Genomic DNA, 9,870 nt, shown 5'->3' with positions numbered 1-9,870 from the left:
CTGTATCCTACAAATATACACACTTGCACATATACACACACTTGCCAGGACTCAGAGGGTAAGCCATGCCTATCTACCCATTTGTACAACAGTGTTGTGGTGGTACTGAAAGTTCCAGGTAGTCCATAAGGTGAAGAGTGTAACAAGGTACATGTAATGTCCATTACAGCAGCAGCCATTTCCAACTATGGCAATGGGGATGTAGTGGGTGAGAAGACCCTCAGGGTATTATCATCTACAGATTTACAAACACACAAACACTGTTATTCTCAGTAATGCACACTGACACATTTGTCAATACTGCGGTCCATATGTGCAGGTGTTCCTAGGTGTGTACCAGGATATGTCCCATAGAGAGATGAGAAGAGTAGGGGATGTGGGTACAGTGGTATCATGCAACCTGCCATTTGTCAGCAGGCCATCTATCAACTGATGCCACGTGAGTGATCCTCAGGGTGAAAGTTAAATGCAACATCCAATCATTTGGTTGCCTTCTGCAGAGGAGCAATGAGGTGTTCCAATTGACATGTATGAAACATATATTACATAACATGGTCCAGCACCTAGGCACTATGGTGACTGAGGATCCCTTGCTTGTATATCTATTAACTTGACAGAATGGCCATACCCTGCTGTGGCCATAACTCTCAGCTGTACAGATTCACACAGGTTACCCAGAGGCAGGGCTCATATATCTGGTCAATTCCCCTTCACATTGTGGTTAATGAGCAGGTTTGTAGCCACCCATTACTGGGTTTGCAGGCAAGGGTAGTATGGACAAACATCAGAGTTTCAGACTTCACACACTCAATGGCGTCCATGCTTCTACACCTCCCCTCTGTTATTCTATCCTCTTCCTAACATTATGTGAGAGATATCTGATAAATATCCCTATAGTTATCCCTTCATCCCAGTGGTTTTTAGGGGTTGGTCCACAGTTCATGCAGTAGGACAAGGTGGGCATGCTACTGGGATTTGTTGACTTGGCCTTGCATTTGTGTTCTGTGGACTGTGTTATGTTATTTGGGACCCCATGAGATAACATACATTGGCAGTATGGGTGAGATGCAGGCCTTTGACGGAGGACTCTGGGCATTTGGTAGTGATGCAGGCCATCTGTAGCAGGCCAGTGCATTCTGTCACTTCTACAGTCCCAGGCTACAAGCCACTGGATTCCCCTGGATGACAGGGCAGGTATGCGAGGTGTTAATGGCAATAGTTCCTGTCCTTATTAATCCATTGGTGTGGATGCTGGCAGGGTTCTGCTTACAGCTAGGGACACACCTGCATGAGACACTTCTTTAGCATGCTGCATTCTGTGGTATTCCCATACAGAAGTGTGGGTCATACTGTACTCATTCCCAACAGCAGGGATATGACCTGTGATGAACCTGTGGCTGATGGTGGGGGTGAGCTGAGTGCATGTGTGCTATGGAAGCTTCTTGCAGCTGGCTCACAGATATACCTGGGTCATTCTCCTTATGCTGGCTTGTGTGGGGACATCAGCAGTTTCTCATTACTTCATAACTGTGCCTTTTGTGGTCTGCCAGTGATTTGCCAGACTACATTAGTATTCCATACTACACAGACAACTAATGTGCTGATAACCTGTATTTACAATTCCAAAGGTGTGCGCATTTGACAGTTACATTTTATATACTCTGTCTACGGTACTTCCACCTGTGTACTGTGTGTATGTCTGGGCCCACATTCATGGCATGTCCATCTTTCAGATGGTGGCAGATATTACATCCGAACAATGAGAATGGATGACTGCTGGATTGGGTCTTGCTGGGATGCATTGTGTTTGGCACTGCAGTTGTCAGAACATGGCCGTTATCAACAGTACTGTGCATAGACCACCAGGACACAACCTGCCATGGCTACATGCTGGCCACTTACACACAATATGCAACACACAACAACCTAAAACACAGAGCCCTGCATATTGTACACATGTAACAATCTATCCTGCTAATTTGGCCAGCTCAGGTAATCTGTGCTCCACTGTTATTAAACCTACACATACATATTACTACATTTCTATGTAGAATTGTGGAGGGGAGGCACACCCGACAACTGTAAACATTTGCTATGACTGTACTGGTATTTCTGGTACTCTGTTGGCTTCCATTTCATTCTGTATTCTGACCTATCATGCAGACTAGAGGCATATCAGTGGAGTACAGATCATAGGTTTTATTGACCTACATTTCAGTTTCAGACTTTTTGCCCTTCAGAACTAACATCCCACTGCCTGACCTGTTGTAGTCTGTCTGTTTAGGTCTGGAGGGGGGCTGTTCACCATTGCCATCAGTTGGAGGCCATAGTACAGCCTTTCCTTGTGGTCATCTACACCTTTCCTGCTGGCTGAGACTGTTGTTGGTTATGTGAGCCTCACTGACATGCATGCATGTGTCCTATGGACACACATTTGGTCCTCCACATGTCCTGCAGTGGGATTTGTCACCTTGTCTAGTACTGCCAACTTTGTTGACACCAGTATTTGTCATGGATTTCATGCTGCCCATATAGGTGTCTACTATCTGCTGCCATCCCATTCAGCCACCCGATTCCCTTGCATGCTCACATCCGTACCATATATACAAGTAGCAGAACATATTACTTCATTCAGCAATTGATAGGGAGAGTGACTTAGCTTGTGGCTGTACCAGTACTGAGGATGGTGCTGGAAGGCTGACTATGTCAGATGCACATACTACACTCCCTATACGTGGTAAACTACAGGTAGTGTCATGTTTGACATCCCTTTTACTGCATGTGTGAGTCAGAGAGAGGTGTCATTTCCTGGGTTCCTACCGTGTCAGTGTATGTGCTACGTGTTGCCTCTTTGCCAAAGCCTGGGCATACTGGGCAATCCTCCTTCTGCCTAGAGGGGCAGGCTCAGGTTGTTCCTCCTCTGAGCCACTCATGCCTGTGCTGGCCTTGGCAATTGTGGGGGGCTGTGTGGCTCTGCCCTGTGCTGTTCCTGCTGCAGCTGTTTCCACATGGCACATACAATGAAAATTTGTGTACATGTAGCTGGAGAGTACTTCAAGGCTCCACCGGATATGTCCAGGCACTGGAACCATGACTTGAGCATCCCAAACACATGCTCCATTAAGATTCTGGTTTATGCGTGTGCCTCATTATGGAGTTCTTGTTTAGGTGTGTGTGCATTTCTGATGGGTGTCATCAGCCACAGCTCCAGTGCGTAACCAGCATCCCCCACTAGGTGGCCATATGGGATGTCCCTACCGGCAAATCTCTGGTACAGCTGTGTCATATGCGAGATGTTGGAGTCATGATAGCTTCCAGGGCTGCCAGCACACACATTCATTATAATGCCTTAGGCATCACACATGACCTGCCAGTTGATGGAGCCAAGCCCTTGCAGTTTATGTAGACCCTGACCCATTAACCGGGTGGTGCTTTTATGTGTATGTGTGTGCAGTCTATAGCACCCACTACTTCAGGGTATTCTGCTGTTTTGTGGAAGAGATGCATATTGCTGGTCAACGCCTCACGGGTGTTGTGGAAATATATGTGCTCACCGGCATGTGCTGATATGGTATCCAGGAACTGGCAGAGTACCATGGATGCTGATGACTGTGAGATCCCTGACGATATCCCCAGTTGGCCTTTGGATGGTACCTGTGCCTAGTATTCATAAGCCTGCACATACCTTGATATCCACTGGGATGGGGTCCCCTCTGTTGGTTCTGTGTGTGAGGCATGGCCAGCACAGTTCAACAATTTGCTGTAGGAGGTCTCTGTCCACCCTATAGCGCTCCACTATCTCCAGCTCATGTAGCCCCTGGTAGGTTACCCTGGGTCTGTACACTCTTCTCCTTCTCCTCACTGTGGGTTGGCCATCAAAATTCTCATCCTCACCACCCTCAGCCTCTTGCACATATTGATTTATGAGAGTGACAGCAGCCTCTATCATTTTGTTGGTTTTGTTAGGTAAAATTTCCTCATTTGTGTACACCGGTGGTGTAGAGTTTGTGGGAAAAAACAGAGTGAAAGGTGTTTGCATAGTTTATAGTAGTGTGCTGGGCTGCTGCCTGTGTAATTGGCTGATTCTGATACATTTCACCTGCCAGCTATGCTAGTTCTCTTTGATTACCTTCCTACTGCTGTTTTCCCTTCCCATTGCCTTCCCATTTAAACCCCGAGGTGTGTCACGCAAACCCAGTGCTTAGATGCAAACAGAGCTGCTATTTCCTGTTTTTTTTTTTTTTTTAAACCTGGCGCATGGCATTCACACCCATTTATTTATTTTTATTTATTTATTTCAGTTTGATTACTGGGGAAGTCCACTGGGCCATGAAGTGCCCATTTTCAGTGGAGGCCCGGGGAGAAAAGCTCCAAGAACAGTATAATACAATATAGGTTACAGAATAAAGCTCCAAGAACAGTATAATACAATATAGGTTACAGAATGCAAATAAAGATTACAAATAAAAAAATACATACAATATAGTTTGTAAAAACAAGTAGGGTTAATACATTTGAGAGTTGAAGAGAACTTGATGGCATATTTTTTTTTTTTCAATATTTATATGCTTACAGTCATTACATTTAGGCAACGTAAATACTGCTAGGCAGCTTCAGACATACCCCCTTCCTTAGCTGTGCTTCGCTAAGGGCAAACGTGGGCCACTGTGCTCCAATAAGCTTACAACAGTCATGACACTCCCCCTCATGATGTCATCTAGCTCTTAAGCTTAGACCATGGTGTTATTGCAAGTACACGGTTGGGTTCAAACTACCACTGAGGGGAAATCTGTGATTCAGTATCATTCCCCTCATTTGCATAAAATGTAATGCTAATGCATGGTTACAAAACTGACACTCAGCCTTCCCCCTTAGCAACCACTATTCTATGGTCTTATTGTGTTATGCATGCCATTGACTATTATGGCAAAATGAGGATTTTGGTTTAAAAGCTTATTTCCAGCTTTTTGTCTTATTTTCGTGTCAATCCTGTTTTCGCATCACTGCCCTACGCTTAAACGGCCGAAATAAGCCAAAAATAGATAAAGTTATTTTTTATAATTTTGAAACTATTTTTCATGCCTATGGCCAAATATTTGGCCATCGGCATGCCTAGCCCTTATAATACATGCTTTTTACGAGCTAGCATGCCTCCGTTTTGTAGTTTGCAGAAATGTATTCAGCTACTGGCTGAATACATTTCTGCAGTCTACACTTTTCCTGCACGGATGCCTGTCTGCTTCCTGGATTGCTAATTCACCTCATTTGCATGGTTTTCATTAGCAAATGAGGTAATTAGCATACAGGGGCTGTGTCCATGCAGGAACAGTGCAGGAGTGCTCATGCACGTCCCGGGAGCTCATTACTCTATCGCACATCGGCCATATTGCCTGCAGCAGCTCTTGCACTATTCTTGCACACCGTGCAGAGCTTGCTGAATTCTGGGGCACAACATTAACTGATGTTTGGAAGCTATGCTACACAGTACTGCATGTTTACTTGCTTTAACTTGCTTTACCAGTTCAGATATGCACTGGCACATTAATAAAATCCTATGATGTCCAAGGTATTTCATACATATCTATTTACTGATTTATTACATTTGTTAGCCAGGAAAGTTTACTGGGCCTAGGTGAGCCCATTTTCAGTAGAGGCATTGGGAGAAAAGCTCTACATACAAAAAATAACACAATATACAGTGTATATACAGTCCCAGTACATGAACATAAATATAAGCCTAACGGTACAAATTGTTCATAAACATTACACACCATCATTATGTACAATTTGATCTTTGAAGATGAAGTAGTCAGGTAGGATTATAGTTCAGTTTGTTAATTGTTGGAGTTTTGTAGGCAATAGGCAGTTGCCTTGAGCAGGTCAGAGAAAGTTCAGATAGTAGTGATGTTATACAAGATTATAGTAGCAAATCAGGTTTTAGGAGCTGCTATTTTGGCACAAGTACATTGCCAGACAGAAGAGAGGTGTGCTCTGAGACCCTTCTTAAAGAGAGCAGGATTATTGATTGTTCTGATAGAAGGTGGGAGGGCATTCCATAGTCTTGAAACCATAAAAGAGTACAGCATTTGACCAGCTGCAAGGTTTGTTTTTTCATCTTTTAGCATCATAGCATTTTCGGATTTTAGTGGTCTGTTAGGGAGGTGTATAGTCAGTAAGGAGGAGAGGGAAGGGGTAGGATGAAGGTTTGTATATGAGTCTATGTGCAGTGGTTAATTGTGACTATGTGAGTTAGTGTGGGAGTTCGAGCTAGTTCAGCTGACGTAGAGATAGGCAGTGATGTTTTTTTTTAAATTGTTGCAAATTTGGCAATCTCATTGTAGCATGAGTCCAGTTTGGTTTTCAGGGAGGACTGGATACTGCTGAGGACTGGGACACCATATAGTAGGGATGGTAGCAGAAATGATGAGGCTAGAGTTTTTTAGCAGTGAAGTTAAAGTGGTGTTTGTGTCTATAGAGGGTGTCTAGTTTTTGATGTGTTTTTTTTTTATATTGCTATGGATATGGAGGTCAAATGATAAATTTTCATCAATGATGACCCCTATTAGTTTAGTACTTGGAACAACATCAATGACAGTATTATTGTGGGATTGGACAGAAAAATCTTTGTTGTTCAGAACGGTAGTTTTTTTTTTGGGAGGGGGGGATAATAGAAGTTTAGATTTATTGAGATTTAGAGCAAGATGGCTGTTTGACATCCAAATTTTGGTTGATGTGAAAGCATTTTGGGTAAGACGTTGCAACTCAGACATGGATTTGGCAGTGCAAATGATTGTCGAATCATCTGCATATTGGATAACGGTGCCATGAGTAAGGGTGGTGTGGAAGTTGTTAAAGAATATGCTGAATAGGAGGGGACCTACTCTAGATCCTTGAGGTAAACCTGTAGTTGGGTTGAGGAAAGGTGAAAAGGAGTGTTGCCATTTGGTGGATTGTTGCCTATTGGTGAGATAGTCTGAGAATCAGTTTAAGGTAAGAGGTGAGCGACCTAAGTTGGTGAGTTTTGTGGGAAGAAGGGGATGTGAAACTGTGTCAAATGCCTTAGAGAAATCTAGGAACAGTGATGAGACTATGTAACTGGTATTGCGATCCCTGTTTATTGTGTCCATAAAGGATATGAGAGCAGTGCAGGTACTATGACCTGGTCTGAAGCCATGTTCTGTAGAGAAAAGTATCTGGTTTTGAACAATATATTTTTCTAATGTATTAGAGATGGGAGAGAGGATAGCGATAGGTCAAAAATTAGAGATGTCTGAACATGACTGTTAAAACTGCAATATCTGTATTTACTTTATTTTATTAATAAGTTATGCATTAAGTCATTACTTTATCAATTTTCACTATGAGCTTGCATCATCCTGGCCAAATGTCTTGCATGGAACTGGACACTGTAAGCCCTGTCTTCTACAGCTGTATTAAGAGAAGGAAACCATTATGCATACTAGTTGTGCACAGATTCAGCTTGTATATTTTCTTAATTACTAGAAAACATACTTACATATCTGTGGGGTGCACCCCTTGCATGCTTCTTGGATCCAACTATGCAAGGTTCCTCTATTCCTTTGATACAGATAGTCATAATGGTGACAACACTGCTCAGCAGTATGGGGGATACCAGTTGCACTGATCAGGTCCCCTGGCCAAACTATCCCAGGCCTCAGACTTACACTCTGAGCCTGAAAGTTGCCTTGCAAAAATCGGGGTCCATAGCATTCTTACCAGGAGTCCAATGAAAACCCTGGATTCTTGCACACCCCATCGTTGTGCCCTAAACTGCACACCTTCCCCCATGATAGCAGCCATACCCATAGTCAAGGTCAGGTTCCAAGGAATAATGTGAAATCCTTGCCTATTACTCATTAAATGGGCTGCATTCCCACCATTGCACATCATACTGTAACTTTCAAAATTGCACTTCTTCGCTTAGCATCCCACACACTCACACGACCCATGTTTAAGTGAAGCTTAGCAATGCACAAACAGGAAAAGACCAATGACCATGTTTAAGCAATACTTAGCATCATGCACCTTTTCTAAATGTAACATTTATTGAATTTAAAGTCAAGCGGTGTTTCAGTCACCTGACATATTTTCACAGCAGTATATGTAAAAGGTATTCCTGCCCAGGGCTCAAATCCAGGACCTATTATACTATAGGTCATGACCCAACTGATCTAGCCACTGGGATAGAGAAGGGAACTCAGATATACTGTAAAGGTAGTGCAGAAAAGCTCCACAGGTTTGCTCATTGCTAAGCACTGCAGAACTGCACCAATTAAATGCATACAGTTTCTAAGCTTAGCTGTCTAGAGTATGTCTAATCCATAAGTATGCAGTGCTATGCATAGCCAAATAATGCAACACATCGTGCAAACAAGCACATAGAAATAAAAAACGTAGAAATTGAATGCATCTGGTTTCTATATTTAGATGTCTGGCACATGTCTGATGTATGGCAGCATAGGGCTAAGTATAGCTAAATAAAGCAGCGCATCACACAAACAAGCACATAAAAAATAAAATAAAAAAATAAAATTGAATACATCCAGTTTCTATTTTTAGATGGCTAGTGGATGTCTGATGTATGTGTTTGCAAAGCTAAGCATATTTAAATAACATGCTGTACTGCCCAAAGAGGCACATAAATGTAAAAAAATAAATAAAATAAATCCAATTTACTGAAATAAAATGTCTTGTAGACCTTTCAGTCAAGGCTAACAGGCGAAAAGGTATGTGGCTGCACCATCAGTCTTACATGGATTCACTATCCGTGTTGCTGTGACCTCCCTTGGGCACGCACTATAATTAATATGCATGGCCCACTGCCAAGGGAGAATCCTGGCCGTGTACACAGATACATTCTGTGCAGGCCTTATGCGGAGACTACACAGACTTTATTGAATCCTGACTAGTTTAGGAACAGTGAGGCAGATACCATGTCAATAAGTCTCTTGCTGCAATAATGTATTTGATAGGAAATAAAAAAAGAGATAATGCCTCATTTCTGGATGCAATAAGAAATGCTAGGATAATAATGTCCTGGAAATATTTAAGAAAATAATAGTATGCTGGCTGGTGGAGTGCTACGAAAAAGTACGATTAGCTCATTTCAAAGAATAACTAAGCAGTATCCAGAGTTATCAGTATCCATTATGTGGTGAAAAGTCATACATTTTTATAAAAGATAAAATATCAAGCAATGGTTTAAAGTCTGCACATTGTGGAGGACAACAGCTTCCAACACAATAGTGAAAATGCCATGGACCATCTCATTTGGTTCTAAGGATAATATACAACAAAATGAAGCATACTACCCTAGTCTCTGCAATAAGGGTATATGTAGATGTCTGTATCTCTGTATCCAAATTCAACCTTTCATAGTCATATATAACAGGCTGCTTATCAGATAGCCTCAGTGATCACCCCCCAACATTCCTACTCAAAAAATACCTATACCAAGCTAAACCTGTCATCTACCATCAAATATGTAAACAACTAAACTTTAACCCACTCACATTCATCTCATCCCTCAAAGAATGTAACTGGCATCCTCTAAAGTACCTCAGTCTTGATGACACAGTTGACTTTTTTAATACTACCTTCCTGAGCATCCTTAATTACCATGCCCCCATAAGACTTTCCAGAACCAAAGCACAACCCTCTCCATGGCTACAGAAAACCACTAAGTCAGAAATGAAAAACAGGGATAAAGCCTGGGAGCACTGGCGCAAAACCAAAACCCCCTCAACTAGACAGAAATTCCTAGAACTATGCAACAGAGTCAAAAAGCTAATAAAACAGGACAAATTCCAATACTACCAGTCTGCCCTAGACTCCTCCTAACACAAGCCC

The sequence above is a fragment of the Protopterus annectens genome, chromosome 3.part0 (genome assembly GCF_019279795.1).
Source record: "Protopterus annectens isolate FY-2018-M chromosome 3.part0, PAN1.0, whole genome shotgun sequence".
Lineage (NCBI taxonomy): Eukaryota > Metazoa > Chordata > Ceratodontiformes > Protopteridae > Protopterus > Protopterus annectens.
This window is presented reverse-complemented; position numbering follows the sequence as displayed.